The sequence below is a fragment of the Zea mays genome, chromosome 4 (genome assembly GCF_902167145.1).
Source record: "Zea mays cultivar B73 chromosome 4, Zm-B73-REFERENCE-NAM-5.0, whole genome shotgun sequence".
Taxonomy (NCBI): domain Eukaryota; kingdom Viridiplantae; phylum Streptophyta; class Magnoliopsida; order Poales; family Poaceae; genus Zea; species Zea mays.
The window spans coordinates 34,006,253-34,032,191 of NC_050099.1; positions in this window are offsets into that span (position 1 = coordinate 34,006,253).

Below are 25,939 nucleotides of genomic sequence, written 5' to 3' on the forward strand. Positions count from 1 at the left end.
AAGGCACCTATAAATACCCCCGTACAGTGCCCTTGATAGGCTAGATTAACAGAGCAATCGCCATCTCGTGTTAAACCTTGTTTGCATTTCTTTCACTCCCCCGTTGGATCATCTTGCCCAGGAGAGCAAGTTCCAACATTTGGCGCCCACCGTTCGTGCTACAAACAAACCACCCACGATGGCACCCAAGAGAGCTAGCTCGAAGGCGTCCCCATCCGTTGACGAAGCAACGAAGGCAGCGCTGCTAGCCGAGAAAAAAGGCAAGGCCCTTGCAGACACCACCCACCAAGAAGCCTGCGAAGACGACGCCATCAGCAAGAGACAGCGCAACGATCAACCAACTCCCGAGGGCAGCCTCCGCACCTGCAGCTCCGGAGGACAGCCAAAGGAACCACCCCCAGGTTTTGCTCCGCTAGAGGGCGAAGACGCCATAGAGGACGATGAAGTCATCGGCGTTTCAGCAGAAGAACAGCTACAGCTGCGGGCTCTGCGCATCAAGAACCGCAACCTCCAGAAGCAGAAAGAAATCCTCGAGGCCAAGCGCTAGCGTGTTTACGCGCAAGCAAAGGTGCGCTAGATGATACGAGACGAGGAGCAGAGGGCTCAGGAACTCGAGCAAGAGATTGCGCTCATGCAGCGCGAAGGCCAACATGATCTGCAGCACAGCCCGCCCCTCCAACAACGCGCGCCAGTCGGAGACCTATTCATTCCTCAGCGCGGACCCTTCGCCCCGCACGTCGCAGCATTCCAAGGCATCAACTACCTTGATGAGCGGAGCCCCCTGGCGCCGCAACTGCAAGTGTCACCATGGCCCGCCAACTTCAGGGCAGGGACCTACCCCAAGTACAACAGCAGCACCGACCCAGCACAATACATCATGAGCTATCAAGTCGCTGTCGCATCATCCGGAGGGGACGACGCCACGATGGCCAAGTCCTTCATCATCGCCCTCGAAGGTCCGGCCCTGACCTGGTACACCATGTTGCCTCCATTGTCCATCGACTCCTGGAGAAGTCTCCGGGACAAATTTCTGGTCAACTTCCAAGGATACCGCCCAGACACCGATGCCTTGCCCGAACTGTCACTCTACAAGCAGCTGGAGAAAGAAACCCTTCGAGAGTACTACCGCAAGTTCCTGACTCTCAAGTCACAACTGCCTTTGGTCGACGACCAAATTGCCATTCACTACACCATCAGTGGCCTTCGTGCTGGCGTCCTTTACAGTCACTGCATCAGGGACCCACCCAAGAACCTCCAACAGCTCTATCAGCTCTTTGAAAAGTATGCCAGATCCGAAGAGCTCCACCAGCGCAAAGTCGAGTCCCAGAGGAAACCCAAGGACCCTCTGCAGTCCAGCCGAACATGGACAAGACCTTCACAGTCAGACTCCAGTCGGGACAACCGCAGTCAGCAGCAGGTGCATAACATTGCCAACCAGCACCCCCAGCGAGGCCCCTCACCGTCAAGATTATCCCCCCAGGGCCGCGGCAATGGCACTCGTGGTCGGGGCCGAGGACGGGCGCAGCAGCCGCGCATATTTTACTGCCTGTTTCACAGCGAATACTGCGCGCACCCAACGAGGGACTGCCCGGAAACGAAGGCCACCAGGGACAGGATGTCTCGGGCACAACCAGCCGACAACCCAAGAGTTGTCACGCACACATATCAACATCACCTCCCACAACCATACAACCACGGCCCCGCTCAGCATCCACCCAACCACGCAAACCAACACCACCAGGAGGTGCAAGTCGTACCACCCCCACTCCCGCCTCCGCACCCGCATCAGCCAAACATCCACCACCCAAATCACCCCCAAGCACCAAAATAGGAAGACTTCGCTGATCAGCCGTATCGTGGAGTCATTCACATGATCACTGGGGGGGTCCAACGTCGACTTCGACACGAAGCGATAGAAGAGGGACCACTACCGAAGCATCAACCACGTCGTCGTCACCGGCCGAGTCGTGCAAACGAAGTGGTCCCATGTGCCGCTGACCTTCGACGCCAGGGATGTCGACCTGTGCAGCGCACCCCATATTGACGCCATGGTAATCAACTGCAGTGTGGCAGGCTGGGACCTGCACAAAGTCTTAGTTGACAACGGGAGCCAGGCGGACATCATCTTCCTCCACGCCTTCAACCGCATGGGCATCAGCCACAGTTTACTTAAGCCTTCGGACAATCCCCTATATGGCTTCGGCGGCAAAGGCACCTTTCCTGTGGGCAAGATAGAGCTACCTTTGTCCTTCGGTGTAGCACCCAATGCACGAAGTGAGCAGGTCACATTCGACATCGTCGACATGGTGTACCTGTACAACGCCATAATGGGTCGGGGCTCCATCAACAAGTTTGAAGCAGCCATTCACGGACTTTACCTGTGCATGAAAATCCTGGGTCCGCAAGGCGTGATCACAGTCTATGGCAACCAGCAGACTGCGCGCAACATTGAAAGAGACTTCGTTCCAGGGCAACGGAACGTACACTGCCTTACGATGCAGCGCGAAGTCCCCGAGGCTACCCGCCCAGCCGCAAATGAGCATGAAAAGGCACAGCTGCAGAGCAACGATGGAACGAAGACAGTTCCCCTTGACCAGGCAACGCCCAAGCAAACGGTCATCATAAGCGAAGACCTGACTTCGTAGGACGAGGTGAAACTCATCTCCTGTCTCTCTAGAAATAAGGACGTCTTCGTCTGGTCTGCCCTTGACCTGGTCGGAGTCAGTCGCACCGTCATCGAGCACAGTCTGGGCATCGACCCTTCAGTGCGCCCAAAGAAGCAGCGGCTGCACAAAATGTCCGATGAAAAAACAGAAGCCACCAAAGGCAGAGTACACCGCCTGCTGGAGGCCAATTTCATCGAGCCAGTCGCTTACCTACGTGGCTCGCCAACGTAATCATGGTGCAAAAGAAGAGTGGAAAGTGGCGGATGTGCATCGATTTCACCAGCCTCAACAAGGCCTGCCCCAAGGATAATTTCCCGCTGCCTCGGATCGACAAGATCGTCGATAGTGTGGCCGGATGCGAAGTCATGTCACTCCTCGACTGCTTCTCTGGCTATCACCAAATATATATGAAGGAGGAAGACAAGGCCAGCACCAGTTTCATTACACCCTTTGGCACGTACTGCTTCATCAGGATGCCGGAGGGACTCAAGAATGCTGGGTCTACCTTCTCTCGCCTCACCAAGACGGTGCTCGAGAGCCAAGTAGGGCGGAACATCTTCACGTATGTGGACGACATCGTCGTTGCCAGCAAAAACAAAGAGGATCATCTGGCCGACCTTGCAGAGACATTCGCGAACATGCGGGACGCACGGCTTTGCCTAAACCCCGAGAAGTGCGTCTTTGGAGTTCGTCAGGGGAAAATACTGGGCTACCTGGTGTCGCACCGCGGGATCGAGGCCAACCCGACCAAGATCCAGGCTATCATCAACATGACGCCTCTACAGTCAGCCAGAGACGTCCAACGTCTGACAGGCAGATTGGCCGCCCTCAACAGATTCATTTCCAAGTCCGCAGAGCGAAGCCTACCTTTTCCTCAAGACGCTACGCGGCACAAAAGACTTTGCATGGGGACCAGAGCAAGCGACAGCCTTCGCATCACTCAAGCAACACCTATCAGAGTTGGCAACCCTTAGAAGCCCCGACCCCTCGCTACCTCTGTTGCTCTACGTCGTAGCTTCGCCACACGCAATCAGCGCAGCGTTGGTCCAAGAACAGGACAGAGAGGGCACAACTCGGCAGTGTCCAGTTTATTACGTCTCTGAAGTCCTCACGACTTCCAAATGCAACATGACGGAGTTGGAAAAAAATCGCCTACGCAGTCGTCATGGCATCGTGCAAGTTGCACCACTACTTTGAAGCGTTCAAGGTGCGGGTCACCTCGGACAGGGGACTCGGCGAATTATTCATAAATCTGGAGGCGTCCGTCCGTATCGCCAAATGGGCAACCAAGCTCTCCGGCTACCATATCACCTTCGAGCCCAGGACAACAATCAAGTCACAAGTCCTGGCAGACTTCATCGTTGACTGGACAGGGCCAATAACGCAGCCGGACGAGCCTGCAGAGAAGGTGTGGACCATCCACTGTGACGGCGCATGGTGCCATGCGGGGGTAGGCGCAGCTACAGTCATCACATCACCCACAGGGGTCAAACACAGATATGCATCATGCCTCAGCTTTGCTTTGGAGTCCGACAGATGCACCAACAACGTAGCAGAGTACGAAGCTATCATCCTGGGTCTTCGCAAGCTACGAGCGCTTAGTGTCACTACCTGCATAATCAAAACAGACTCCAAAGTGGTTGCCGGCCAGGTCAAAAAAGATTATTCAACAAAAGACCTGCACTCATGCAGTATCTCACGGCTGTCCGCAGTCTTGAGAAACAATTTAAGGGCTTCACCTTGCAGCACGTGGACCGAGCCAAGAACGAGGAGGCCGACGCATTGGCCAAAGAAGCCGCCAGAGGCGAGGCCTTGCCCTCCGACGTGTTCTACCACATCATCGGCACGCCAGCCGTCCGCAGTCCAGAGGGCCTACAAATAACCAACGACACCGAGGGCCATCCGGCCATCACATAGTCAACCTCATCATGACCGAAGATTGGCGGGCACCAATCACCCTGTTCCTGCAGGGATATTACCATCCAAGCGACGTCAACGAGGCCAAGCGCCTCAAGCACCGAAGCCGGGACTTCGCACTCATTGAGGGCCAGCTTTACAAGAAGGGGGTCAGTCAACCCATGCTTAAATGCGTCACTGAAATCGAAGGCATCCAGATCCTGCGCGAAGTCCACAGCAGAACCTGTGGCTCTCACTCAGGGCCTAGAGCCCTCGCTGCCAAGGTGATCCATCAAGGGTTCTACTGGGCCGCTATAATCTGCGTCGTGAATCGAGTCACGAGGTCGTGCGAAGTCTGCCAGAAGTTTTCCCCCCGTTCGGGCAACCCTTCGCAATTCACAAAGCTGATCGCCCACACATGGCCACTTCAACGCTGGGGGCTAGACATTGTCGGGCCACTACCCACGACCCAAGGGAACCTCAAGTTCACCTTTGTCATCATCGAGTATTTTACCAAGTGGATTGAGGCAAGGGCAGTATCCACAATAACGTCGAAGACTGCCCAGAAATTCTTCTGGCAAAACATTGTTTGCCGATTCGGAGCCCCGTCCGAACTCACAGTCGACAACGGCAAACAGTTTGACAGCTAGGACTTTAGGGATTTCTGCTTCTCCATTGGCACCAAGCTTGCCTTCACCTCAGTATATCACCCACAATCTAACGGCGTCGTGGAGCGCGCCAACGGCAAAATTTTAACCGCCATCAAGAAAATGTTTCTCAACGACAAGAAGGGTAAATGGGCCGACCTGCTGCCTGAAGCAATCTGGGCGCTGAACACGGCTGAGTGCTGGGCGACTGGATTCACTCCCTTTCGCCTGCTATACGGATCGGAGGCCATGACCCCGTAGGAAATAAAACATGGATCACCACGGACAAGCGCTTCAGCCGTCCTCGACGTCGACGAACCAACCTCCAAAGACCTCATCGACGGAGACCGTGTCTTTGCCCTGCAGGCCCTCAACAAATACCAAGCTCAAACGAAGGCCTGGCGCGACCATGCAGTCGTCCCAAGAGAATTCGACGAAGGGGACCTCGTACTCGTCCGGACAACCCGTACAGAGTCACGGGGCAAGCTGGAGCCAAAGTGGGAGGGTCCATTCATCGTCAAGACGAAGGCGTCCCCCAGCGTGTACAGGCTAACAACGTCATCTGGCGAGGACCTAGAGCATTCCTGGAATATCGATAATCTCCGTAAATTTTTTGTTTGAATCCTCAGGGACAACACGCCCTTGTAATTCACCAAACAGTATCATTCTGGCCCACACTCTTTTCCTCCCGGGGGGTGAGGTTTTTAATGAGGCGGAGCCATGTAATATACCAGCAAAAATCCCCGCAAAAACTAAGACACAATATGTCGAAAAAGACCGCATCGACGGTCTTCGACATTAGACCACACCGAAGTCACCGCGAGGGGCAGCGCTGACTACCCTCGCGTGCAACGCTCCACGCAAAAGTCGCCTAAGGGTGGAGCCAGAACAGCACAACAAGTGCGCAAAATCGAAGTCTTTCCCAAAAGACTCTCCGTGCAAAAGTCGCCTAAGGGTGCAGCCGGAACAGCACAACAAGTACGCAAAATCAAAGTCTTTTCCAAAAGACTCTCTGTGCAAAAGTCGCCTAAGGGTGCAGCCGGAACAGCACAACAAGTGTGATAATCGAAGTCTTTGTAAAAGTCTCTCCGTGCAAAAGTCGCATAAGGGTGCAGCCGGAACAGCACAACAAGTGTGATAATCGAAGTCTTTGTAAAAGACACTCCGCGCAAAAGTCGCCTAAGGGTGCAGCCGGAATAATAAGTGCGTAAAATCAAAGTCTTTTCCAAAAACTCTCCATGCAAAAGTTGCCTAAGGGTGCAGCTGGAACAACACAATAAGTACATAAAGGTCGAAGTCTTTCACAAAAGACTCCGTGCAGAAGTCGCCTACGGGTGCGGCCGGATCAACGAAGGCGCGCAACCTTATCATACAAATTACGGTTACATACACACAGCGAGGGCATCATATATTACATTGGCTCAACCTTCGGGATGATACCCATCTCCCTGTAGTTGAACACCATTATCCTCAATTCATCTCCCTCAAAAATATTCCGCAGCTCCCCTTCACCTACACTCGCCCCAGTCGGCGAGGACAACAATTCTCGTTTACCAGTCCCGTCCACAAGAAGACGACCACTCTCCATCTCACTACGATGATGCCTACCACTTCGCGACAATTCGCTCACTCTACGTTTCGCCACCGCCCTTCGCCGCCTATACCCAGTACTCACACCCAGGAGCCCCTCGGAACCCTCCACGCGCGGCGAAGGCTCCGCTGCAACCACATCTAACGCTGCAAAATAATCCAAGTCCTCATCTGAAGACTCCTCCGTCCACGCAATCGAACTCCCAGAATCATCAGACTCAAAACACTTAGACACAGAGCCAAACAAATCATCATTGGCAGCCACAGTCGAAGCCACCACAAACATAGTATTGTCAGTAGCGGTTGCGTGCGCAGGCCCAAACCTCAGAACCTGCGCAGCAACCGAGGTTCAGTATCACACAGACAAAATTTACAAACTCCTCAACACCTATTCAGCCACCTGTGAAGGCCCGACCAAGGTCGTGGGGTCTTCGGCAGCCGGCTCGGCCACCGCCTTCAAGGCGTCCTCGCCCGTCGGCGCGGGGTCTTCGCTGGCTCCAGTTGGCACTGTCAGTGCAGGGGTCGACGAGGGGCCCTCGCCGGCATAAGACGGCAGCGCCGGATCCGCCTCCGCAGCCTCGGGTAGCGCGCCGTCTAGACCACCAAGGTCCTCGACGCCTTCGGCTTGCGCCATCTGCAGCAACAGCAAACTTATTCAGCAAAACCACACATACCCCCACTCATAACCACACAAAAACTAGCCTTTACCTATTCTATTGCCCGGTCGAACCGCTCCCGGACCGTTTCTCGGCCGTGCGGGCCCCACATCCTTTCAAAGAGCGCCCCCGCCGACTGCTTAAGCACGGGGTCCTCGACCTTGAAGATCTCACATTCAAAGTTTTCGTCATTTTGGTCGAAGACCTCGAAATGTCTGCACCCCTCGCGGGACAAAGCATTCACGGCCCCCTTGCAGGTGACGAGGGAGGCAAACGACATGAGACTCGTCACGATCGTTGGGAGCACCCCCAACTCTTCCTGCATCCATTCAAGGTAGCAGAGGCCTACGTCTTGGCCGAGCGCCTCGAAGTCAGCGGTCCGCGCACCCAACTCCTGGTACGCGTCCATGAACTACGCATGTGTCCGCTCGACCTCCGTGTGCGTCAAGGCCTCGGCCTTGTCCACACGGTTGCGCAGGGCGATGAGCCTCGCCTCCAGCTCCTCGGCAAGTTGGCGGGCGAGACTGCCCTCCACCCGTGCCACTTTGGCCTCGGCTTGCGCAGCCTGTGCATCAGCGATGGCCTTGTTCGCCTCCCTCCTCTCCTCCGCCAGCTGACGCCGGAGTTCCGCCTTCTCGGCCTCCATGGTGGCCACCTTCTCCGATAGCCTGTGGATTTTGCTTTCCGCAGCCGACTTCTCCCGCACAGCATCCGCATGCTACGTCCGGAGACTCTCGACCTCGGCAGCAAAGTCCACAGTCAAGGCACCCAATGCGACGTGGTCGGCGAAGTCGGCAGCCTGACACAAACCCATGAGACCCGAACTCTCACAAAAACAACAACCATCGAAGTCCAACACACTTACATGCTTCAGCTGCTGCAACAGCTGCTGCGACGCTTGCCTCAGATGCTGAGCCATGGAGCCCGCCATGTCCTTAGCGGCAGCGGCCGACAGAATCTGGCCGCTCGTGCAGAAAGTGGCACACGAGTCCCGCGGGGCACCCTTTGCCCCAGCCACCGCCGTTGGCGAGGTGGCTGCCACCGGAGGCGGGACAACAGCCAGTTGCCCCCATCCGACCCTACACCATGATACTGGTTAAAGACCTAGTCTTAAAAAAAACAAAACAAAAACTTACCAACAAAATAATCAGCGACACTGATGTCCATGTTGAAGTCGGCAACACGTGCCGGCGAAGGCAGCCTTTGCCACAGGCCCGCCCAGGGGTGGCTTGCTCGCACCAGTAGCAGCAGCCTTCGCACTGGCCGACACCTTGCTATGCCCAGGGGCGGCCGGCTTCACAGCCGGCAATGGCTTACTACTGCCCGGGGCGGTAGACTTCACGGCTGCCCGTGCCTTCTTTACCTCGCGGAAAGGATCCGTGAGCCCGACGACCGCCCGACACTTCTGAGCAGTGTTTTGGCGATCCTTCTTCATCACTGCCGATACAACAACAACAATATTCCGCCTGTAAGGAAAAATCTTCAAGTCGCGAGCCATGCGAGAGGTAAAGAAGTCTTCGCCAGCCGCGTGGGGGAACGGAACATTCTTCGGCCATCGACCTCCGGTAACCTCCAGCATTCGCGCCGAAGACTCCCTGAGCTCGGGCGAAGACATCCTTCCCCCGAGGGCTGCGCACGTCCCCATCAACTCCACTGCAAAACTCTCAGAGACCCCCCAGTCCCCCACCGCAGTACCTATTTTTCTCTTCTTCGTGGCTGGGGCAGCCTCCTGCGAAGGCCCTTCCTTGGTCACATCCACCGATTTCTTCCCGCGGCGGTCGGCAGCGTGATCCCTGGGATAGCCACTGTATGGAAAGCAGTTTAATTCGAAGACCCGATTCAATCTAACATTGGACCCCGGATATCCTAACTCCGCAGACCCTCTGTCCTCGGCACATAGCGCCCCACAATCCTCGCCGCACCATCCTCCACTTCACGAACGAATGCGACCAGATCCCGGCCACGCAGATCCAACACGAATGCTGGACTTCGCACTCGCTGCCCGCCCAAGGAGGGCATCTCGCGAGGGCATACTTCACCCAACGCCCAGCCATGTGCCAAGGGCCACACCCCATAACCAATGAATTCCTCAACTAAATCGCGCCCGCTACTCATGCGGGCAGCACACCGAAGGGCTCCTTCATTTTCATCATCCTCCGCCACCTCAAATTGCAGGTACGCCACATAATAATGGGAGCACATCAGGGCCACGAGGAGCCCTGGGTGGTCTTCGACTTCGCTCTCGGAAACATAAAACCAGAAATCCCACCAGTTGCCCCACTTATTGCGGGCATAGGGAACTAACTCCATGACTTCCATCGAAGTCTTTCCGGTCCTCGACGTAAATGTGCACGAGCCAAACTGTGCAATCTTGTGTCCAATTTTTCTTTTTTGCCAATGCAGACAGTAATGTTTGGCAAAGACCTCCACAGAAGGCTGACCGCCATACGAAGTCGCCGCCCAGACATACTTCGCCAGGGCCACCACGACATTAGGTGTCAATTGATGCATCTGCACCTCAAACCTCTGCAACACCTCTGCCACAAAACGATGCGTGGGTAACCGAAGGCCCGCATTAAAAAATGCCTCGAACACAACAATCTCACCCTCTCGCTCTGGAATCTCCTCCGCCCCTGGAACTCGTCCGACTTCGTTCCCAAAATACCCCAGCTGCTGCATGTCTTGCATGCGAACCGAGGAGATCCGTGAAACGCCGAACTCCACCATGTGGTCCGGGTGCAGCTCCGTCGCCAGATCGCTCATGGTTTCCTCAGATGACGATTTGCCCGGCGGCGTATTCGCAGCGGATGAAGAAGAAGACGGCATGGCTATGTACCATCGGCGGCGGCACGCGGTCTGCTTGACGTGGGACAGATCTCCGATGAACAAGAGCAAGGAGGGCAGGCGAGCGGGCGAACTATTTCAAAATGCTAGGGTTTCGCGACACGCAGAAAGGTAAGAAAGCCTGAGCCGCGCCGCCTACCCCCCTTTTTATACACAGGACGCGACGCTTCGGGAAGCCCGCAGTCCAACAGCACACGTCCGTCAACGGTCACATCAAAAACCCCCGCGGAACCACTTCGAGCGAGGGCAGCGTCTCCACCATCTAGCGACGTCTTCGGCACCAGATGACTCAGTCGAACTGGTCCCTCAAAGGGCAAATGTTGGGGCAAAGGCGAAGACGCTACCCTTCGCTCCAGGCCTTCGTCACCTCGCCGCACCAACGGAAGCATGATGACGGCGTGGCCCACCCTCCGTCCTCCTCACCGCAAGGCGAAGGCTTACGACGAAGGCCTACGACGAAGTCTTCCCACCTCACGTCCTCACCAGACCTGGAGGCCCTCTTAGGATTCAGCCCATCGTAACAGGCCCCGCATTGAGAAGCGTGTTACGAGCCCAATTTGCAATAGCTTTTTTGTAATGACAGTCTGTAACCCTCCCTTGTGGGAATATTCTGGGGATAATCCAGGTGCTTGAGGGCACAAGCGTCCTTACATGGAGACGTTAGGCACATAGGCACCTATAAATACCCCCGTACAGTGCCCTTGAGAGGCTAGATTAACAAAGCAATCACCATCTCATGTTAAACCTTGTTTGCATTTCTTTCACTCCCCCGTTGGATCATCTTGCCCAGGAGAGCAAGTTCCAACACATCCTTCATTCCAAACTTGGTGAGAATGTCTTGAGTGTACTTCGTTTGGCTAATGAAGGTGCCTTCTTGGAGTTGCTTCACTTGAAATCCTAAGAAATACTATAACTCCCCCATCATAGACATCTCAAAATTTTGAATCATTATCGTACTAAACTCTTCACAAGTGGATTTGTTAGTAGACCCAAATATGATATCATCAACATAAATTTGGCATACAAACAAATCATTTGCAATGGTTTTAGTAAAGAGAGTAGGATCGGCTTTGCCGACTTTGAAGCCATTAGCGATAAGAAAATCTCTTAGGCATTCATACCATGCTCTTGGGGCTTGCTTGAGCCCATAAAGCGCCTTAGAGAGTTTATAGACATGGTTAGGGTACTCACTATCTTCAAAGCAGGGAGGTTGCTCAACATAGACCTCTTCCTTAATTGGTCCATTGAGGAAGGCACTTTTCACGTCCATTTGATAAAGCTTGAAGCCATGGTAAGTAGCATAGCGAAACGTCCCGATCCTATGGGACTCAAATGTGATACAATTACTGAAAGGGAATTAGGCTTACACCTATTTCCTAAATGATTTTGGTGGTTGAATTGCCCAACACAAATAATTGGACTAACTAGTTTGCTCTAGTCTACAAGTTATACAGGTGCCAAAGGTTCACACTTAGCCAATAAAAAGACCAAGAAATGGGTTCAACCAAAAGAGCAAGGGATAACCGAATGCTGCCCTGGTCTAGCGCACCGGACTGTCCGGTGTGCCACCGGACAGTGTCCGGTGCACCACCGGATAGTGTCCGGTGCACCAGGGAACTCCAAGCTGAATTCAATACCTTCGGGAATCCGCAGAGGCGCTCCGCTATAATTCACCGGACTGTCCGGTGCACCAGCGGACAGTGTCCGGTGCTCCAGGGGAGAGCGGCTCTGAACTCACCAGCTTCGGGAATCCGCTCCACTATAATTCACCGGACATGTCCGGTGCACACCGGACTGTCCGGTGAGCCAGCGAAGCAACGACTACTTCGTGCCAACTGTCGACTGCAACGCATTAAATGCGCGCCAGCGCGCGCAGAGGAGCAGAGCACGCGCGGGTGGCACACCGGACAGCCTACAGTACTTGTCCGGTGCACCACCGGACAGCCAGGCGGGCCCACACGTCAGAGCTCCAATGGTCGGAACCCAACGACCAGGTGACGTGGCTGGCGCACCGGACACTGTCCGGTGGCGCACCAGACTGTCCGGTGTGCCATTCGACAACAGCCTCCACCAAACGGCCAGTTTGGTGGTTGGGGTTATAAATACCCCCAACCACCCCACATTCAAGACATCCAAGTTTTCCACCTTCCAACTACTTACAAGAGCTCTAGCATTCAATTCTAGACACACTCAAGTGATCAAATCCTCTCCCAATTCCACACAAAGCCTTAGTGACTAGTGAGAGAGATTTGTTGTGTTCTTTTGAGCTCTTGCGCTTGGATTGCTTCTTTTCTTTCTCAATCTTTCTTGAGATCAAACTCACTTGTAATTGAGGCAAGAGACACCAATTGTGTGGTGGTCCTTACGGGAACTTAGTGTTCCAATTGTTTGAGAAGAAGAAGCTCACTCGGTCCGAGGGACCGTTTGAGAGAGGGAAAGGGTTGAAAGAGACCCGGTCTTTGTGACCACCTCAACGGGGAGTAGGTTTGCAAGAACCGAACCTTGGTAAAACAAATCCGCGTGTCACACTCTTTATTCGCTTGCGATTTGTTTTGCACCCTCTCTCGGACTCGATTATATTTCTAACGCTAACCCGGCTTATAGTTGTGATTAACTTTGTAAATTTCAGTTTCGCCCTATTCACCCCCCTCTAGGCGACTTTCAATTGGTATCGGAGCTTGGTGCTTCATTAGAGCCTAACCACTCGAAGTGATGTCGGGAGAACACGCCAAGAAGGAGATGGAGACCGGCGACAAGCCCACTACAAGCCATGGGAAGGCTTCATCGGAAGAGTCCCGCAAAAAGGGGAAGGGGAAGGAGAAGAAAGCCTCTTCCCACAAGTCGCATCGGAGTGGCGACAAGAAAAAGAAGATGAGGAAGGTGGTCTACTACGAGACCGATACTTCGTCACCTTCCACCTTCGGCTCCGACGCGCCCTCCGTAACTTCTAAGCGCTATGAGTGCAAGAAGTTTAGTAAGATCCCCTTACGCTATTCTCGCATTCCTAAACATACGCCTTTACTTTCCGTCCCATTAGGCAAACCACCAACGTTTGAGGGTGAAGATTATGCAAGGTGGAGTGATTTAATGCGATTTCATCTAACCTCACTCCACAAAAGTATATGGGATGTCGTTGAGTTTGGTGTACAGGTACCATCCGTAGGGGATGAAGATTATGATGAGGACGAAGTGGCACAAATCGAGCACTTCAACTCCCAAGCCACAACTATACTCCTCGCCTCTCTAAGTCGAGAGGAGTATAACAAGGTGCAAGGATTAAAGAGCGCCAATGAAGTTTGGGACGTGCTCAAGACCGCGCACGAGGGAGATGAGCTAACCAAGATCACCAAGCGGGAGACGATCGAGGGGGAGCTCGGTCGCTTCCGGCTTCGCAAAGGGGAAGAGCCACAAGACATGTACAACCGGCTTAAAACCTTGGTGAACCAAGTGCGCAACCTCGAGAGCAAAAAGTGGGATGACCACGAGATGGATAAGATTATTCTTAGATCACTTATTTTCCTTAACCCTACTCAAGTTCAATTAATTCGTGGTAATCCTAGATATACACTAATGACTCCCGAGGAAGTAATCGGGAACTTTGTGAGCTTTGAGTACATGATCAAGGGCTCAAAGAAAATCAATGAGCTAGATGATCCCTCCACATCTAAAGCACAACCGGTCGCATTTAAGGCGACGGAGGAGAAGAAGGAGGAGTCTACACCGAGTAGACAACCAATCGACGCCTCAAAGCTTGACAACGAGGAAATGGCGCTCGTCATCAAGAGCTTCCGCCAAATCCTCAAGCAAAGGAGGGGGAAAGATTACAAGCCCCGCTCCAAGAAGGTTTGCTACAAGTGTGGTAAGCCCGGTCACTTTATAGCAAAATGTCCACTATCTAGTGACAGTGACAGGGGCGACGACAAAAAGGGGAGAAGAAAGGAGAAGAAGAGGTACTACAAGAAGAAGGGCGACGATGCCCATGTTTGTCGCGAGTGGGACTCCGACGAAAGCTCTAGCGACTCCTCCGACGACGAGGACGCCGCCAACATCGCCATCACCAAGGGACTTCTCTTCCCCAACGTCGGCCACAAGTGCCTCATGGCAAAGGACGGCAAAAAGAAGAAGGTTGAATCCAAATCCTCCACTAGATATGAGTCTTCTAGCGATGATAATGCTAGTGACGAGGAAGATAATTTGCGTACACTTTTTGCCAACCTAAACATACAACAAAAGGAAAAATTAAATGAATTGATTAGTGCTATACATGAGAAGGATGATCTCTTGGACTCCCAAGAGGACTTCCTTATTAAAGAAAACAAAAAGCATGTTAAGGTAAAATATGCTTATGCTCTAGAAGTAGAAAAGTGCGAAAAATTATCTAGTGAGCTAAGCACTTGCCATGAGACTATTGACAACCTTAGAAATGAAAATGCTAATTTATTAGCTAAGGTTGATTCAAATGTTTGTGATGTTTCAATTCCCAATCTTAGAAATGATAATGATAATTTGCTTGCTAAGATTGAAGAATTAAACATTACTCTTGCTAGCCTTAGGATTGAAAATGAGAAATTGCTTGCTAAGGCTAAAGAATTAGATGTTTGCAATGCTTCCATTTCCGACCTTAGAAGTAAAAATGATATATTACATGCTAAGGTTGTAGAATTAAAATCTTGCAAACCCTCTACATCTACCGTTGAACATACTTCTATTTGCACTAGATGTACAGATGTTGATATTGATGCTATTCATGATCATATGATATTAATTAAGCAACAAAATGATCATATAGCAAAATTAGATGCTAAAATTGCCGAGCATGAACTTGAAAATGAAAAATTTAAATTTGCTCGTAGTATGCTTTATAGTGGGAGAAGCCCTGGCATTAAGGATGGCATTGGCTTCCAAAAGGGGGACAATGTCAAACTTAATGCCCCTCCTAAGAAATTGTCTAATTTTGTTAAGGGTAAGGCTCCCATGCCTCAGGATAACGAGGGTTACATTTTGTACCCTATCGGTTATCCCGAGAGCAAAATTAGGAGAATTCACTCTAGGAAGTCTCACTCTGGCCCTAACCATGCATTTATGTATAAGGGTGAGACATCTAGTTCTAGGCAACCAACCCGTGCTAAGTTGCCTAAGAAAAGAACTCCTAGTGCATCAAATGATCATAGCATTTCATTTAAAACTTTTGATGCATCATATGTTTTAACTAACAAATCCGGCAAGGTAGTTGCCAAATATGTCGGGGGCAAGCACAAGGGGTCAAAGACTTGTGTTTGGGTACCCAAAGTTCTTGTGTCTAATGCCAAAGGACCCAAAACCATTTGGGTACCTAAAGTCAAGAACTAAAATTGTTTTGTAGGTTTATGCATCCGGGGGCTCAAGTTGGATCATCGATAGAGGGTGCACAAACCACATGACAGGGGAGAAGAAAATGTTCTCCTCCTATGAGAAAAACCAAGATCCCCAACGAGCTATCACATTCAGGGATGGAAACCAAGGTTTGGTCAAAGGATTGGGTAAAATTGCTATATCTCCTGACCATTCAATTTCCAATGTTTTTCTTGTAGATTCCTTAGATTACAATTTGCTTTCCGTTTCTCAATTATGCAAAATGGGCTACAACTGTCTATTTACTGATGTAGGTGTCACTGTTTTTAGAAGAAGTGATGATTCAATAGCATTTAAGGGAGTGTTAGAGGGTCAGCTATACTAAGTAGATTTTGATAGAGCTGAACTCGACACTTGCTTAATTGCTAAGACTAACATGGGCTGGCTCTGGCATCGCCGACTAGCACATGTTGGGATGAAGAATCTTCATAAGCTTCTAAAGGGAGAACACATTTTAGGATTAACAAATGTTCATTTTGAGAAAGACAGGATTTGTAGCGCATGCCAAGCAGGGAAGCAAGTTGGTGCTCATCATCCACACAAGAACATCATGACGACCGATAGGCCACTGGAGCTCTTACACATGGATCTATTCGGCCCGATCGCTTACATAAGCATCGGCGGGAGTTAGTACTGTGTAGTTATTGTGGATGATTATTCTCGCTTCACTTGGGTGTTCTTTTTGTAGGAAAAATCTCATACCCAAGAGACCTTAAAGGGATTCTTGAGACGGGCTCAAAACGAGTTCGGTTTAAGGATCAAGAAAATTAGAAGCGACAACGGGACGAAGTTCAAGAACTCACAAATTAAAGGCTTCCATGAGGAGGAGGGCATCAAGCATGAGTTCTCTTCTCCCTACACCCCACAACAAAATGGTGTAGTGGAGAGGAAGAATAGAACTCTACTGGACATGGCAAGAACCATGTTTGATGAGTACAAGACATCAGATCGGTTTTGGGCGGAGGCAGTTAACACCGCTTGCTACGCTATCAACCGGTTATATCTACATCGAATCCTCAAGAAGACATCATATGAACTCCTAACTGGTAAAAAGCCAAATATTTCATATTTTAGAGTCTTTGGTAGCAAATGCTTTATTCTTGTTAAAAGAGGTAGAAAATCCAAATTTGCTCCTAAGACTGTAGAAGGCTTTTTACTAGGATATGATTCAAACACAAGGGCATATAGAGTCTTTAACAAGTCCTCTGGACAAGTTGAAGTTTCTTGTGACGTTGTGTTTGATGAGACTAACGGCTCTCAAGTAGAGAAAGTTGATCTTGATGAGATAGGTGTTGAAGAGGCTCCATGCATCGCGCTAAGGAACATGTCCATTGGGGATGTGTGTCCTAAGGAATCCGAAGAGCCTCCAAATGCACAAGATCAACCATCCTCCTCCACGCAAGCATCTCCACCAACTCAAAATGAGGATGAAGCTCAAGTTGATGAAGTACAAGATCAAGCAAATGAGCCACCTCAAGATGACGACAATGATCAAGGGGGAGATGTAAATGATCAAGACAAGGAGGATGAAGAACAAAGGCCGCCACACCCAAGAGTCCACCAAGCAATCCAACGAGATCACCCCGTCGACACCATCCTCGGCGACATTCATAAGGGGGTAACCACTAGATCTCGTATTGCACATTTTTGTGAGCATTACTCTTTTGTTTCCTCTATTGAGCCACACAGGGTAGAGGAAGCACTTCAAGATTCGGATTGGGTGGTGGCGATGCAAGAGGAGCTCAACAACTTCACTAGGAACGAGGTATGGCATTTGGTTCCACGTCCTAATCAAAATGTTGTAGGAACCAAGTGGGTCTTCCGCAACAAGCAAGACGAGCATGGTGTGGTGACAAGGAACAAAGCTCGACTTGTGGCCAAGGGTTACTCCCAAGTCGAAGGTTTGGATTTCGGTGAAACCTATGCACCCGTAGCTAGACTTGAGTCAATTCGTATATTATTAGCCTATGCTACTTACCATGGCTTTAAGCTTTATCAAATGGACGTGAAAAGTGCCTTCCTCAACGGACCAATCAAGGAAGAGGTCTATGTTGAGCAACCTCCCGGCTTTGAAGATAGTAAGTATCCTAACCATGTTTATAAACTCTCTAAGGCGCTTTATGGGCTCAAGCAAGCCCCAAGAGCATGGTATGAATGCCTTAGGGATTTCCTTATAGATAACGGCTTCAAAGTCGGAAAGGCCGATCCTACTTTATTCACTAAAACTCTTGAAAATGACTTGTTTGTATGCCAAATTTATGTTGATGATATTATATTTGGGTCTACTAACGAGTCTACATGTGAAGAATTTAGTAGGATTATGACACAGAAATTCGAGATGTCAATGATGGGGGAGTTGAAGTACTTCTTAGGATTTCAAGTGAAGCAACTCCAAGAGGGCACCTTCATTAGCCAAACAAAGTATACTCAAGATATCCTAAGCAAGTTTGGGATGAAGGATGCCAAACCCATCAAGACACCCGTAGGAACAAATGGGCATCTCGACCTCGACACGGAAGGTAAGTCTGTGGATCAAAAGGTATACCGGACGATGATAGGTTCTTTACTCTATTTATGTGCATCTCGACCGGATATTATGCTTTCCGTATGCATGTGTGCAAGATTCCAAGCCGACCCTAAGGAAGCTCACCTTACGGCCGTAAAACGAATCTTGAGATATTTGGCTTATACTCCTAAGTTTGGGCTTTGGTATCCTATGGGATCCACATTTGATTTGATTGGTTATTCGGATGCCGATTGGGCAGGGTGTAAGATTAATAGAAAGAGCACATCGGGGACTTGCCAGTTCTTGGGAAGATCCTTGGTGTCTTGGGCTTCAAAGAAGCAAAATTCCGTAGCTCTTTCTACCGCCGAAGCTGAGTACATTGTCGCAGGCCATTGTTGCGCGCAATTACTTTGGATGAGGCAAACCCTTAGGGACTACGGTTACAAATTAACCAAAGTTCCTCTTCTATGTGATAATGAGAGTGCTATCCGCATGGCGGACAATCCCGTTGAGCATAGCCACACTAAACACATAGCCATTTGGTATCATTTTCTAAGGGATCACCAACAAAAGGGAGATATCGAGATTACATATATTAACACTAAAGATCAATTAGCTGATATCTTTACCAAGCCACTTGATGAACAAACTTTTAACAAACTTAGGCATGAGCTAAATATTCTTGATTCTAGGAACTTCTTTTGTTGATTTGCACACATAGCTCATTCATATACCTTTGATCATGTCTCTTTTACATATGCTATGACTAATGTGTTTTTCAAGTCTATTTCAATTGTATTTCAAACCAAGTCATAGTTGTATTGAAAGGGAATTGAGTCTTCGGCGGAGACAAAGGCTTCCACTCTGTAACTCATTCTTCGCCATCACTCTGAGCATCTCTCCATCTTTTGGTATAATTTTCACTCATATGACTTTTACCAAAGGGGGAGAAAGTTATTTCAAGGGCTTATATCTCACTCAAGTATCCGTTTTTGGCGATTAATGCCAAAGGGGGAGAAAGTATTAGCCCAAAGCAAAAGGACCGCACCACCACTAATTTTAAAAAGAGTTTTTCAATTGGTATGATTTTCAAATTGATATCTCATTGTGTTCAAAAGGGGGAGAAAGTAGTATTTTCAAAATCGATATCTTAAAACCATCTTGAACACTAAGAGGAGGATTTCATTAAGGGGGAGTTTTATTTAGTCAAAGGAAAAGCATTTGAAACAGGGGGAGAAAATTTCAAATCTCGTAAATGCTTCTCAAGAGTCTTATTCATTTACCTTTGACTCTTTGCAAAAGACTTTGAAAAGAATTTCCAAAACCTTTGCAAAAACAAAACATGTGGTGCAAGCGTGGTCCAAAATGTTAAAAATTAAAGAAACAATCCATGCGTATCTTACAAGTATTTACATTGGCTCAATTCTAAGTAACCTTTGCACTTACATTACGCAAACTAGTTCAATTATGCTCTTCCACATTTGCTTTGGTTTGTGTTGGCATCAATCACCAAAAAGGGGGAGATTGAAAGGGAATTAGGCTTACACCTATTTCCTAAATGATTTTGGTGGTTGAATTGCCCAACACAAATAATTGGACTAACTAGTTTGCTCTAGTCTATAAGTTATACAGGTGCCAAAGGTTCACACTTAGCCAATAAAAAGACCAAGGAATGGGTCCAACCAAAAGAGCAAGGGATAACCGAAGGCTGCCCCGGTCTGGCGCACCGGATAGTGTCCGGTGCACCAGGGAACTCTAAGCTGAATTCAATACCTTCGGGAATCCGCTGAGGCGCTCCTCTATAATTCACCGGTGTCTGGTGCTCCAGGGGAGAGCGGCTCTGAACTCGCCAGCTTCGGGAATCCGCTCCGCTATAATTCACCGGACATGTCCGGTGCACACCGGATTGTCCGGTGAGCCAGCGGAGCAACGGCTACTTCGCGCTAACGGTCGACTGCAACGCATTAAATGCGCGCCAGCGCGCGCAGAGGAGCAGAGCACGCGCGGGTGGCACACCGGACAGCCTACAGTACTTGTCTGGTGCACCACCGGACAGCCAGGCGGACCCACACGTCAGAGCTCCAACGGTCGGAACCCAACGACCAGGTGACGTGGCTGGCGCACCAGACACTGTTCGGTGGCGCACCGGACTGTCCGGTGCGCCATGCGACAGCAGCCTCCACCAAACAGCTAGTTTGGTGGTTGGGGTTATAAATACCCCCAACCACCCCACATTCAAGACATCCAAGTTTTCCACCTTCCAACTACTTACAAGATCTCTAGCATTCAATTCTAGACACACTCAAGTGATCAAATCCTCTCCCAATTCCACACAAAGCCTTAGTGACTAGTGAGAGAGATTTGTTGTGTTCTTTTGAACTCTTGCGCTTGGATTGCTTCTTTTCTTTCTCAATCTTTCTTGAGATCAAACTCACTTGTAATTGAGGCAAGAGACACCAATTGTGTGGTGGTCCTTGCGGGAACTTAGTGTTCCAATTGTTTGAGAAGAAGAAGCTCACTCGGTCCGAGGGACCGTTTGAGAGAGGGAAAGGGTTGAAAGAGACCCGGTCTTTGTGACCACCTCAACGGGGAGTAGGTTTGCAAGAACCGAACCTCGGTAAAACAAATCCGCGTGTCACACTCTTTATTCGCTTGCGATTTGTTTTGCACCCTCTCTCGGACTCGATTATATTTCTAACGCTAACCCGGCTTGTAGTTGTGATTAACTTTGTAAATTTCAGTTTCGCCCTATTCACCCCCCTCTAGGCGACTTTCAATTACTAGTCCCAGGAGGCTAGTAACCACATTCCTTACTTCAAATAATATAGAGTTCGAATAAATGTTATTACAATACCAGAGTACAAGCTCGAGAGAGCCAGAAATACAAAGCGCAGTAGAAGATAAACTAGCCCAAGCCACAGGCAGAAATGGGTGCAGACACAGCCCCCTCAATCAAGCCTAGCAGAAAAGAAGTCTTCAGCTGCTGAAAAACATAAATAAATCTGGGTGAATACACTAGGTATTCCGCAAGCCCATCCCGCTCCCATAAAGAGAAAGAGACCTATATCATACATGCTTTATATGGTGGAGTTGAAGTCTCTCTTCGTTTTCTCAGAGAAAGGCAGTACTTTTAGAGTTTTCCCAATGAAATAGAAATAACACATTGCTCAACCACCACTGAGCTTCCCGCTCCCGTGGTATCGTTTTCGTTTCCAAAGACACACTCACACACACATATTTCCCTGTTCACGGAGGTTGTAAAACACTAATTGTCATACCACACCAGACTCGTCCATTCCAGTGGACACGGACTATTCGAATAGGTTTGAACTGTGCGCAGAGGGGTACACTTTACCCACTAGTCCAGCTCTGCGATCTCATGGCCAATGAGATCCGAATCCAAATATCTTTCCTTCCTCGCACGTCCTAACCTTAACGGTCATACAGGAAGGAGTCAGGCCACCGCCGTGTCCAAACCGGACAAAACATTCCCCCTCCTTATCCTCCCGGTGCTCCCCAGCCTTCATAACCCTGGGGTTGGACCGTACGAGTTCAGATTGAGTGACTGCCCATACAGTCTCGAGTGGTTGTACTTTTCATGATTACAGGTAGTGAAGGATGACAAACCAGTCCTTATATGAGGGGACAATCCTTCTGCTCACACCTAAACCAGCTGAGCCATCACCTTAGGCCCTCCCCTAAACCAAGGAGTCCCTGATCATCCCACTCACAAGGTGATGAGGGTGAATACCCTTCATCGCACACTTTTTGAAAGCATCATTTGGTCAAAACCACTGCCCTTTTTCCCATCCCACACTTTGTGCTCAAAAGATGTTTGTTAATGCAGGCTATCTCTCTGCTCACAATGCAATTATTCCATCCCTTAATCCCAGCTTAGGTAGTGGTAGAGAGAATAGGTAAATTATGCATCAAGGGAAGGATGGACTTGCCTTCGTCGAAGCTTTCCTGGTACAAAAGATTTATCTTGGAGGGGTCGGGTTCCTGCCCTTCTTCCAGAGCTATAAATTCTGGAGGATCGGATCCCTCTTCCGCTAAAAACACAGATAAGGAACAATACATCAATCATGGTGACTTGGTGGGGTGTGCCAATTATTATACCTTATTATTTTCGTGCTCTATAATTTATTTAAACTATTTTGGTGCATAAAATATCAGCATATAAATATATATATATGAAAATGGGAAAAAAGAAATGGGAAAAAGGGAAAAGAAAAGGAATTCCAAGCTAACTGGGCCGGGGGGGGATTTCGGCCCGGTCGGGCGCGGGCGCGCGGCGTCGTGGTCAAATGGGCCCAGACGGCCCCCGAGGAGCGGGGACGACGCGGCGGACGCCGTGGGCGCGGGCCCACGTGCCAGAGAGGGAAAGGGGAGACGACGTCAGGGGGGAGGAGGAGGGCGGTCCGTGTCGAGAGGAGAACCGGTCGCCGGTGAACCCGACGGCAGTTCCTCACCGGTGGTCCGGTTCTAAGTGGACGGAATGGTGGCAAGGCACGAGCGGGGGTAGGGGGTCACAGAGGTGGAGTCAATTTGGCCGGTGGATGCCTGGGGTGGCCGGTCCACGGTGGGTGGCGGGTGCTCGCGGTGGTGAAGTCGTCGACGAGCTTCCGGACGCGATAAGCGAAGAGGAGGTGTGTGCTAGGCTTGCGACATAGAGGCGGAGCTTAAGAGCTAAAGCAATTTGACCATAAGTCACCAAAGGGAGGAGGGCAGAGCTCACCGGAGAGGGGAGGGACGACGACGCCGAGCTCGATTGGGCCCGAGGGAGGGAAGTGGAGTGGTTGAGGCCTAGTGTGGTGGAACAAGGGGCTCGGGGCGGTCCTTTTATAGGTGGCCAGGGAGGGGAAGGGAGGAGGGGTGGTGAGCACCGGCGAGCTCGCCATGACGGTGGTGATGGTGCAAAATGGCGACGGGACGGCTCGGGCAGGCGGGGGTGAAGGCATGGCTCAGGCACAGTGTGCGGGGGTGCATGATGCCAACCGAGCTGGTGAGCGCGTTAATGGCGAGGAGATGGGGCGGACGGTGGCCGGCGGCGAACGCGCCGGTAGCCTGGTCACGAGCGAGGGGAGGGAGCTGACAGGTAGGGCCCACCTGCCAGAGAGGGGCGGTCGCGAGGGAGGGGAGAGCGACTGACGGGTGGGGCCGGGGTGTCAGGGGTGGGCGCGGGCGTGTGATGTTGGGCTGCTTAGGCCGCGGGAGGGAGAGGGGGAGGGGCGGGCGCGCGCGAGGGAGGCGGCTTGGGCCGGAAGTGGCCCAACCGAGGGGGGTTTCCTTTCTCCTTTTTCTTTTCTTTTTCTATTTCTTATTTCTATTTTCTATTTCTAATTCTTTTATCTCGTTTTCTCTTGAACAAATAAATAGCCAAATAATCTTGGGTGCTAGAAAAATATTAATCTATGTGAGGTGCTTCTAATAATCAAATGTATGCATATGATGAGATGACCTATGGGGTGGAATTTAGGGAGAGATAAAAAAGGGGGGGTTAGGAGATTAGGGTTCCAAACCTCGAGTTGAAATTTTGGGATGTTACAAACCTACCCCACTTAAAGGAATCTCACCCTCGAGATTCAGATGGGGCTCGAGAAAAGGTAAGGGTATTCCCTCCTCAAGGAGTCCTCACTTTCCTAGGTAGCTTCCTCTTCTCCTTCTCTGCTCCACTGAACTTTACAGAGTCTCACTTCTGAGTTGCGGGTCTTCCAGACTGCTGAGTCAAGAATCTTTATTGGCTTCTCTCGGTACTGAAGATCTTTCTGAATCTGGATTGCCTCTTCTTCGATGTGACTTTCTAGTACTTGCAGGCATTTGCGGAGCTGGGACACATGAAACACATTGTGAATATCGGACATGGATTCGGGTAATTCAAGACGGTATGCTGCGGGTCCCACTCTGCCAACGATGGGATGGGGCCGACGGATTGCGGTGCTAGCTTTCCTTTCACTTGGAACCTTTGACACCACGCATCGGGGAGACCTTGAGGTAGATGAAGTCTCCTTCCTCAAATCTGAGTTCTCTCCGCCTGTTGTCCGCATAACTTTTCTGCCGACTCTGAGCTTCAAGTAATCTTTTGCGGATCAGGGCAACTTTCTCTTCAGCCTCTTTAACAAAGGCAGGCCCTTCCAGTGTCTTTTCCCCTACATTGGACCACATGAGAGGGGTCTGGCATTTTCGTCCATACAATGCTTCGAACGGTGACATCTTGATACTGGCCTGATGGTTGTTGTTATATGAGAACTCTGCATAAGGCAAACTGGACTCCCAGTTTCTATCGAACGTTAAAACACAGGCTCTTAATAAATCTTCGAGGAGCTTGTTGACCCTTTCTGTCTGACCATCTGTCTGGGGGTGATAGGCGATGCTGAAGTCTAGCTTGGTGCCCATAGCTTTCTGAAGGCTCATCCAAAATTTGGAGGTGAAGTGGGTTCCCCTGTCTGACACTATCTTCCTCGAGATGCCATGGAGTCTGACTATCTCTTTAAGATAAATCTGGGCAAGGGTGGCTCCTCCAAAGGTAGTTTTCACTGGGATGAAGTGGGCTACCTTGGTAAGACGGTCTATTATTACCCAGATAGAGTCGTTCCCTTTTTGCGTCTGGGGTAGTCCGGTTACAAAATCCATGCCTATCTCCTCCCACTTCCATTCAGGCACTGGAAGGGGTTGCAATAGGCCTGCAGGCTTCTGGTGCTCGGCTTTCGTTCGCTGGCAAGTGTCACACCGGGCCACATACTGTGCTATCTCTTTCTTCATCCCTCTCCAACAGTATCTGGTTTTGAGGTTTAGGTACATCTTGGTGGTTCCTAGGTGGATGGAGTAGGCTGAGTTGTGAGCTTCATCGAGCAGGACTTCTCGTTCCTCCCCTTTTGGTACACACAGACGGTTCTTGAACCAAAGGACTCCTTGTTCATCTGTCCTGAGGTCCGGAAGTTGTTCTTTGCGAGCTTTTTCCATAAGTCTTGCTGTCTCCGGGTCTAGGCATTGAGCTTTGCATATGAGGTCTTCTAGCATTGGCTTGATTTCTAGGCTGCCGTTGTTTCCTAAACATGCATTCAGCTGAGCTGATTCCTTCTTCCAATCTTCTAAAAAGTTGGTTCCCTTTATCCCGAAAGGTTTTCGGCTGAGGGCATCTGCTACCATGTTGGCCTTTCCGGGGTGATAATGGATCTCGAGGTCATAATCTTTGATCAGTTCCAGCCATCTTCTCTTACGGAGGTTGAGATCTGGCTGAGTGAAGATATACTTCAGACTCTTGTGATCGGTGAAGATGTGACATTTGTTCCCAATTAGGTAGTGCCTCCATATTTTTAGGGCATGCACTATGGCTGCCAATTCCAAATCGTGGGTGGGATATTTCTGCTCATGCGGCTTGAGTAGGCGCGATGCATAAGCAATGACTTTCTCATTTTGCATCAGAACACACCCTAAGCCTTGCCTTGAGGCATCACAGAAGACGACGAAATCCTGGTGTATATCTGGTAGTGTCAAAACGGGCGCGGTCGTGAGCTTCTCCTTTATGATCTAGAAACTTTCCTCACACTTCGGGGTCCACACAAACTTATTATCTTTTTTGAGGAGCTCGGTCATAGGTCTTGCTATGCTGGAGAATCCCTTGATAAAGCGGGGGTAATATCCTGCCATTCCTAGAAAGCTTCGAACTTCACTGATGTTGGATGGCTGCTTCCATTTTGATACTGCCTCTACCTTGAACGGGTCTACTTCTATTCCTTCTGC